This window comes from Lepisma saccharinum, chromosome 20, assembly GCF_977018435.1.
Source record: "Lepisma saccharinum chromosome 20, izLepSacc3.1, whole genome shotgun sequence".
In the NCBI taxonomy this organism is placed as follows: domain Eukaryota; kingdom Metazoa; phylum Arthropoda; class Insecta; order Zygentoma; family Lepismatidae; genus Lepisma; species Lepisma saccharinum.
The window spans coordinates 11,694,306-11,701,564 of NC_139248.1; the positions used below are offsets into that span (position 1 = coordinate 11,694,306).

Consider the following 7,259-nt stretch of genomic DNA (forward strand, 5'->3'; position numbering starts at 1 on the left):
CTCTTAATTTATGTTCCTATTTTAATGTAACGGACCAAGTTTCACATCCATATAATACTACAAACAAAATTACTGTTTTGTATATTTTAACTGTTAGTTTCTTAGATAGTATATGCGGAGATAAAGTTTATGAAGAGAAAAGTAACATGCATTTCCTGAATTAAGTCTGCTTTTTCTTTCCTCTTTAATATAATTTTCATTTGTGCGACTAAAGTTTATTTCTGTTAGTAGCTTCAATAATAGCATGCTTTCTGCTCTCTTGTAACTTGGAATTAATAATGCCAATTTCCAGGGGAGGTCGACGGACCTGTTTGATCCAGTCCCCTCCTTTCCAACGTCCATGGTCCATTGTGAGGTTTTTTTTATATCATGTCGAAATGACGTGTTTAAAAATAAGTTTCAGTAAACATAGCTTTCTGACCTTGTCTTGGAAAAAATGATTATGGCATCCAAGCAGTGAAGGCATCAAAGGGAAAAATATTTGAGCCCAAATGGACATTTTTTTCTGTGACATACTAAGTGAACATATTCAGGCATATTTTGGTGACTGGGTGCCAAAACTGGCCAAGGGCAGTTTACTTCCTTGGTAGACAAGGCTTAGCATTAAGAAGAGGTCATAGTGCAGGGACAAAAGTTGTAGGAAGTGGGGGTGGGGGAACAACTGGCCCCCTGATTAGCCACTACTGTATTCAGGTAAATTATGTTTTTATAAACTAGCCTTGTTAGGAGGAAGAATGAAAATATTTCTGATGATAGGGTCTTTCCTGAAAAAACAAAACTGACTTCAACTCTCTACAATATGTACAGCTCAACCAAGGTGAGAAGAACCATGACAAACTCGTGGAACTAAAGTGGACAGTAATTTTTTTCTCATCTTGCTTTCCTTTAGATTGTATCCGAAGTCCTCCATCCATGTTACTATTTGGTCCCCATCCCTTGCTTCGCTGTCATACAAACAGTTTGTGTTGGTACTGACTAAAGGTGATGACATGTTGAAGAATGCCGCACATTTTGGCAATGCAAGGACAGGATTACGGTTAACAGCTGACTGCATAGCCCATGGCTCCTCTACTCGCTTGCGGTTGATAATTCGACAGTGCCTCGGGTGTTTTCATATCTCGGTTAAGCTGAAGTTTCTGTTCCATTAACTTTGTACATCACTGCATACTTTAAATGCACATGCCTGTTCACTGGAATGGGGAAGAATTCCCTCTGGAAATTAAAAAAATCGCCCGAAAATTTCAATAACCTGGTAAAGCATAGGACAATAATTAAGAAATTAGGCAACATTTGATTTCTTTCATTCACTTTCATTTAACGTAGAACGTACTTTTTCTGACGTTTTTGTAATAATAAGCACATATTCCATTATATTTTTAATTAAAAGTCAAAATAACTCCCATATCGTCCATTTTTGATAAAATTCCATTTCATTGACTCAGCAATGGACACGTGTAGAGCGGCAGGGCTTGTGTAATGTAAGCTTCTATTGTTGCAAAGCGGTGTCTGCTATTGGAAACAATCCAATCCAAAAAGTTTCCAGGTATTATCGTGGATGAAAAACTCACTTTTAATTATCATATTATAGCTACCACTAAAAAAGCCATGCACCTTCTTGGTCTTCTATACAGATTTAGTGAAGTTCAAAACCCATCATCTCTTGCCTTATTTTTTAAATCTCTCATCTCGCCCATCCTTGACTACTGCTCCCATATTTGAGCAATGGCCTTAAAAACCAATCTTACGAGAATAGATTCTGTTCTCAGTTTCTTTCTTGCCATTGTTCGGCATACAATACCTTCTTTCCGACATTTATCCAAATCAGACACCATGGCTGTTCTGAATATTCACTCTTCATCCTTTCGTCGTGATCTAGCTGACATGAAATTTTTATAGAAGATAATAAATGGCAAAATCAGAACTGACCTCCTAATCAGTGAATTTACACTTAGGGTACCCCAAAAGCAAATGCACAACCTGCAACTCTTCCACAACCCAACCACTAGGCTATCCCTTCCACAACGCTCGTTTTACAGGCTGCCAGAAATCTACAACAAACTTCCCCTGGATGTAGATATTTTCCTTCCAGAAAGTAAATTTTGTACATTACTGACCAAGAACATGTAAATCTATCCCATGTTGTTATTGTTTTTATCTTTTGTTATCTTTGTTTCTACTTTATGTTGTTTGTGTAAAATGGCCAAATAAGACTGTATCTGAAACTCTGAGTAAATAAATAAATAAATAAATGTTTTTACGTGCCGAAGTGTAGTGTAAAAATAATAATAATAGTTGCTGTAACTTACGTAGTTCACAGAAAAGAATATTTTTTGTTATCAAATATACCTACAATTTCAACATTTGAATTACATAAACTCCTTCCATAAATCTCAGGAGGGGAGCAGGTGCCATTGACCACATGCACTATATTCCCACCTGCAAGATTTCTGCACAACTGCAATTTAAAAAACCAATAGGATTTCTCAAAAACCATATGAGTCATTCCATGCGAAATCAACACAGCCTTTGACCTGACCATCTCCGATTTTCATGAAATTTGGGGAATTGAAACTATGCATGGAACTTAGTAAGTATAAAAATTTTTAGTTTCGTGCGTCTTGTAATTGTTAAATTATTCAAAGTCAAAGTTAGCATAAATTGCCCTTTTTGAGCCCGCTTAGCTATACTAAATCTGCTGTAACTCCGCCCCTATTTTGCCTAGGAAGCTCAAATAAAGCTTATTGTACAGGGAATTGAACAAGCTTTCCAGTGATATATGACAAGCCTACCTTTGGATAAAAATATAATTTTGTCACGTGACCTTGACTTTTGACCTTGAATATCTCAAAACATGTCATCACCAAAAATCGTGAAAAAAATATATTTGGTCCCTCATACCATACTCTAAAACATACCAAAAAATCATTCTGGGACTGCAATTGGATCAGAAGATACAAAATAATATGTGTAACTATGTGACTGATAAAAGCCCCATTACATGAACTATGAAGAGTCAAATGCCCCTTAACACCCTCTACAACATGTGAAGGAGTTATCCTGGGTATAATTGGTCATAAAATAAATAGGTTAAGCACAGGGAGATCCCTAGCCGTGTGTGTCAAGCGCAGATCCGGCATATTGTTGACCGCCATATTGAATTCAACGCAAAAATTTCAAAGGAAAGGGGGTTATGTGATATATCAAATCAGGCTAGAATTTCACGAAAAATGAAGTGACGAAGGTTTATACAACATATATTTAACCAGCAAAAATTTATTACTGCATGCTTGTAACCATTTTCTCCTTTTCGAGGTGTTAAAAACAAAGCATTGGAATGCTCCTAACGTGTTAGGAACTCATCGAGATCACGCTGACATCTTGGGAGAGAAAGAAGTATACCAAACATTGCATATGATTTTAATCAACGACATTCACCAAATAGTTTAATAGTGAAGAATATTGGGAAAAGTATCTCAAACAATTACGTGACACTTTCTTTGGAATGAAAAATTCTTCAGTGACGAGGCAAATTTTTATGTTCACGGTGAAGTTAATAAAAATAATATGCAATACCTGTGATTTGCTCAGTCGAATGGTTGTTGCTGGTAAGCTAATTATGTGGTATAATGTATGGCGAACGGAAATGGTCGGTCTATATTCAACAACGGAACCTTAAATGGTGAGGACTTCTTGGATGCGTTAAGTGAACAGTTTTTTTCACCCTTGCTTATGGGATATGGCACTTTTCGAGAGTTTTGAAACAGGACAGTGTGTCACCACACTATGTAGACATTTTCGCAATATCTTCATGGTAATTTTCTAGGTAGATTGATGGGCACACGGGGATCTATTAAAAGGCCTGAACATTCCCCAGATGTAACATCTTAGAAGGACTTTTACCTTCAGAAACATTTGAAGAGAATGGTGCATGCACTAAAAGTCACTGATATTGACCATCTGAGAGAAGGCATAGATGTTGTTGCACATACTACATTACCAAATGTTCTATGCGAGTGTGAGAGACGTCAACGAGTGTGCTCACATGAACATTAACAACATTATAATGTGCATATATCGTAAGTGAAAGATATGTGTATAACTTTTTGCTGGCGTAAGATACGTTGGAAAATCCTTCGTCACTTCATTTTTCGTGAAATTCTAGCCTGATTTGATATATCACATAACCCCCTTTCCTTTGAAATTTTTGCGTTGAATTCAATATGGCGGTCAACAATATGCTGGATCTGCGCTTGACACACACGGCTAGGGATCTCCCTGTGCTTAACCTATTTCTTTTATGACCAATTATACCCAGGATAACTCCTTCACATTTTGTAGGGAGTGTTAAGGGACACTTGACTCTTCATTGTTCATGTAATGGGGCTTTTATCAGTCACATAGTTACACATATTATTTTGTATCTTCTGATCCCATTGCAGTCCCAGAATGATTTTTTGATATGTTTTATAGTATCGAATGAGGGACCAAATATATTTTTTTCACGATTTTTGGTGATGACATGTTTTGAGATATTCAAGGTCAAAAGTCAAGGTCACGTGATAAAATTATATTTTTATCCAAAGGTAGGCTTGTCATATATCACTGGAAAGCTTGTTCAATTCCCTGTACAATAAGCTTTATTTGAGCTTCCTAGGCAAAATAGGGGCGGAGTTACAGCAGATTTAGTATAGCTAAGCGGGCTCAAAAAGGGCAATTTATGCTAACTTTGACTTTGAATAATTTAACAATTACAAGACGCACGAAACTAAAAATTTTTATACTTACTAAGTTCCATGCATAGTTTCAATTCCCCAAATTTCATGAAAATCGGAGATGGTCAGGTCAAAGGCTGTGTTGATTTCGCATGGAATGACTCACATGTATTTGTTTACATGGACTCTATTCTTACAGTAGATAGAGAATGATATCCAAAACTTGAATTTTGGAAATGATATCCAAATCATGGGCTTGATTCAACAATTCAACAAGCTACAGTATTAGCAGGGTTGGAAACTAATCAAGTGGTCAAAATTACTGATTTAGCTGACCAAATACTGACCTATTTATTGACACCATATTAATAAATCATCCTAAAAGTTAGTGGGATTTCATTTGTTATAATTATCTTCTGACTTCCATCATTTCCACAGACGACATCATACATTTTTTGGTTGTTTTCATTATAGTACAAAATTATGTAAGGCAATAAAATAATCCTTTTTAAAATATATAGTGTGTAGCAGTTATTGAAATGCAAAACAAATGCTGTCCTTACTTTAAATTTGACTTTGGATTTAGCTGAAAAATTATTATTAGGGGTATGCACATTTAGTTTTTGATTGATTGATTGAGTTGGTGTTTTAAGTCCACTATATGCACAGTAAGGCTAATTGGGACTGGACCTACCGCTTAAAGATCCGAACCACTATGGCCTCGACTGCGAATCGAACCCGGGACTCCTTGATTACAAGGCGACGAAGGTACCACTATGCCATCAGGGAGGCACATTTAGTTTTTGATGAAAACACAAAATGTGAAATAACACATTGTAGTGTTAATTTCTAGTGTTTTCGAAAGGTGTGAGGTGCATTTTCTTATGTTTTATCACGAAATGAACTGCAAAATGCAAAATAAACTCTTAAACACGATATTTGGGGTTCATATACTGATGCGACACCTTCTGAGGTCTGAATTATCCTGCGAGTTGTGAATCACGGAAAACTGATTAATTCTGGTATAAATATTTGAGATGCAAAAATGGACTCCTTTACACAGGAATAAACATAATACTCTGATAACTACAGCGTGTCCGTAAAGTCATGGTGCACTTTTGACCGGTCACAGGAAAGCAACAAAACAAGATACAAATGTGAAATCTTCACCAAATAAAAGGAAAACTCTCCAAGTTTCCGTACTATGATGCGCAAGCGTGTGCGCACACAGGTGATGACGCAACACCACGAACTGCGCAGCAGCGGATCAGCCCTCGTCCATGCCAGTCGAGATGTGGATGGTACAGAGGAAAGTCCAGTGTGTTCTGTAACTTGCAAAGTTTGAATCTGTGAGCAAAGTGCAACATGAATATCGTCGCGTGTACAACGAAGCGCCACCACATAGGAATAACATTAATCGGTGGGATAAGCAGTTGAAGGATATCGGCAGTTTCTTGGACAAACCCTGTTCTGGTAGGCCATCGGTAAGTGACGAGTCTGTAGAGACTATACGGGAGAGCTACCTAAGGAGCCCTAAAAAATCTGTGTGTGTGTGTGTGTGTGCTCGACAATCACACCTAAGCAAGACTACAGTTCATAAGGTGTTAAAGAAACATCTGTGTTTTTCAGGTTACAAATTGCAGCTGTTGCACTCTATCAAACCGGCAGATAGACCCACACGATTTGGTTTGCTACAGATATGCTTCATAAGATCGACAATGATGAACGATTTCTGCAGAAGATTGTGTTTAGCGATGAGGCGACATTCCATGTCTGTGGACATGTTCATCGCCATAACGTCCGAATATGGGCTGCTGAAAATCCTCGTGCCTACGTTGAGTACGAACGTAACACTCCTAAAGTGAACATGTGGTGTGGCCTGATGCATGATAAAGTGATAGACCCATTTTTCTTTGTGGAGCAGACTGTGATGGCAAACAACTACCTTGACATGTTGGAAATGTATGCAGTGCCACAATTTCCAGAAGGTGTCATCTTTCAACATGATGGCGTGCCTCCACACTATGCCAACATTGTTCGTGAGTTTCTGGATACAACATTCACCCAGCTGTGGATAGGCAGGTTCTGCCAGCCATGGCCACCACGATCCCCAGATCTGACGCCCTTAGACTTTTACTTGTGGGGTTATGTGAAGCAACATGTGTACAGTGAACATATCAACGACATTAATAATTTAAAACACAGAATCCCAGACGTTATTCACTCTGTTACACCACACGTCCTTAACCGTGTGTGGGAAGAACTTGAGTATCGTTTAGATGTGTGTTGGGCAACAAATGGAGGCCACATTGAACTGCACTGAATAGGTAAGAAACTTGGAGAGTTTTCCTTTTATTTGGTGAAGATTTCACATTTCTATCTTGTCTTGTTGCTTTCCTGTGACCGGTCAAAAGTGCACCATGACTTTACGGACACACTGTATATAAATGTGCTTTAAAAGTGAAATGTTACTTTTTGTGCAATAAGCGTAGTGTTTAAATAAAACTTAGGTTTATATCGATCATTTTAACACTGAAACTTCATTTC

The 7,259-nt window shown here is 37.6% G+C and overlaps 1 protein-coding gene across 1 annotated transcript in view; it reads right to left on the reverse strand.

Moving 5' to 3' along the window:
- The window catches only part of MFS3 (major facilitator superfamily transporter 3), a 304,225-nt gene that overhangs the window by 208,267 nt on the left and 88,699 nt on the right, over positions 1–7,259 (reverse strand). The gene's annotated exons all lie outside the window — the stretch shown is intronic.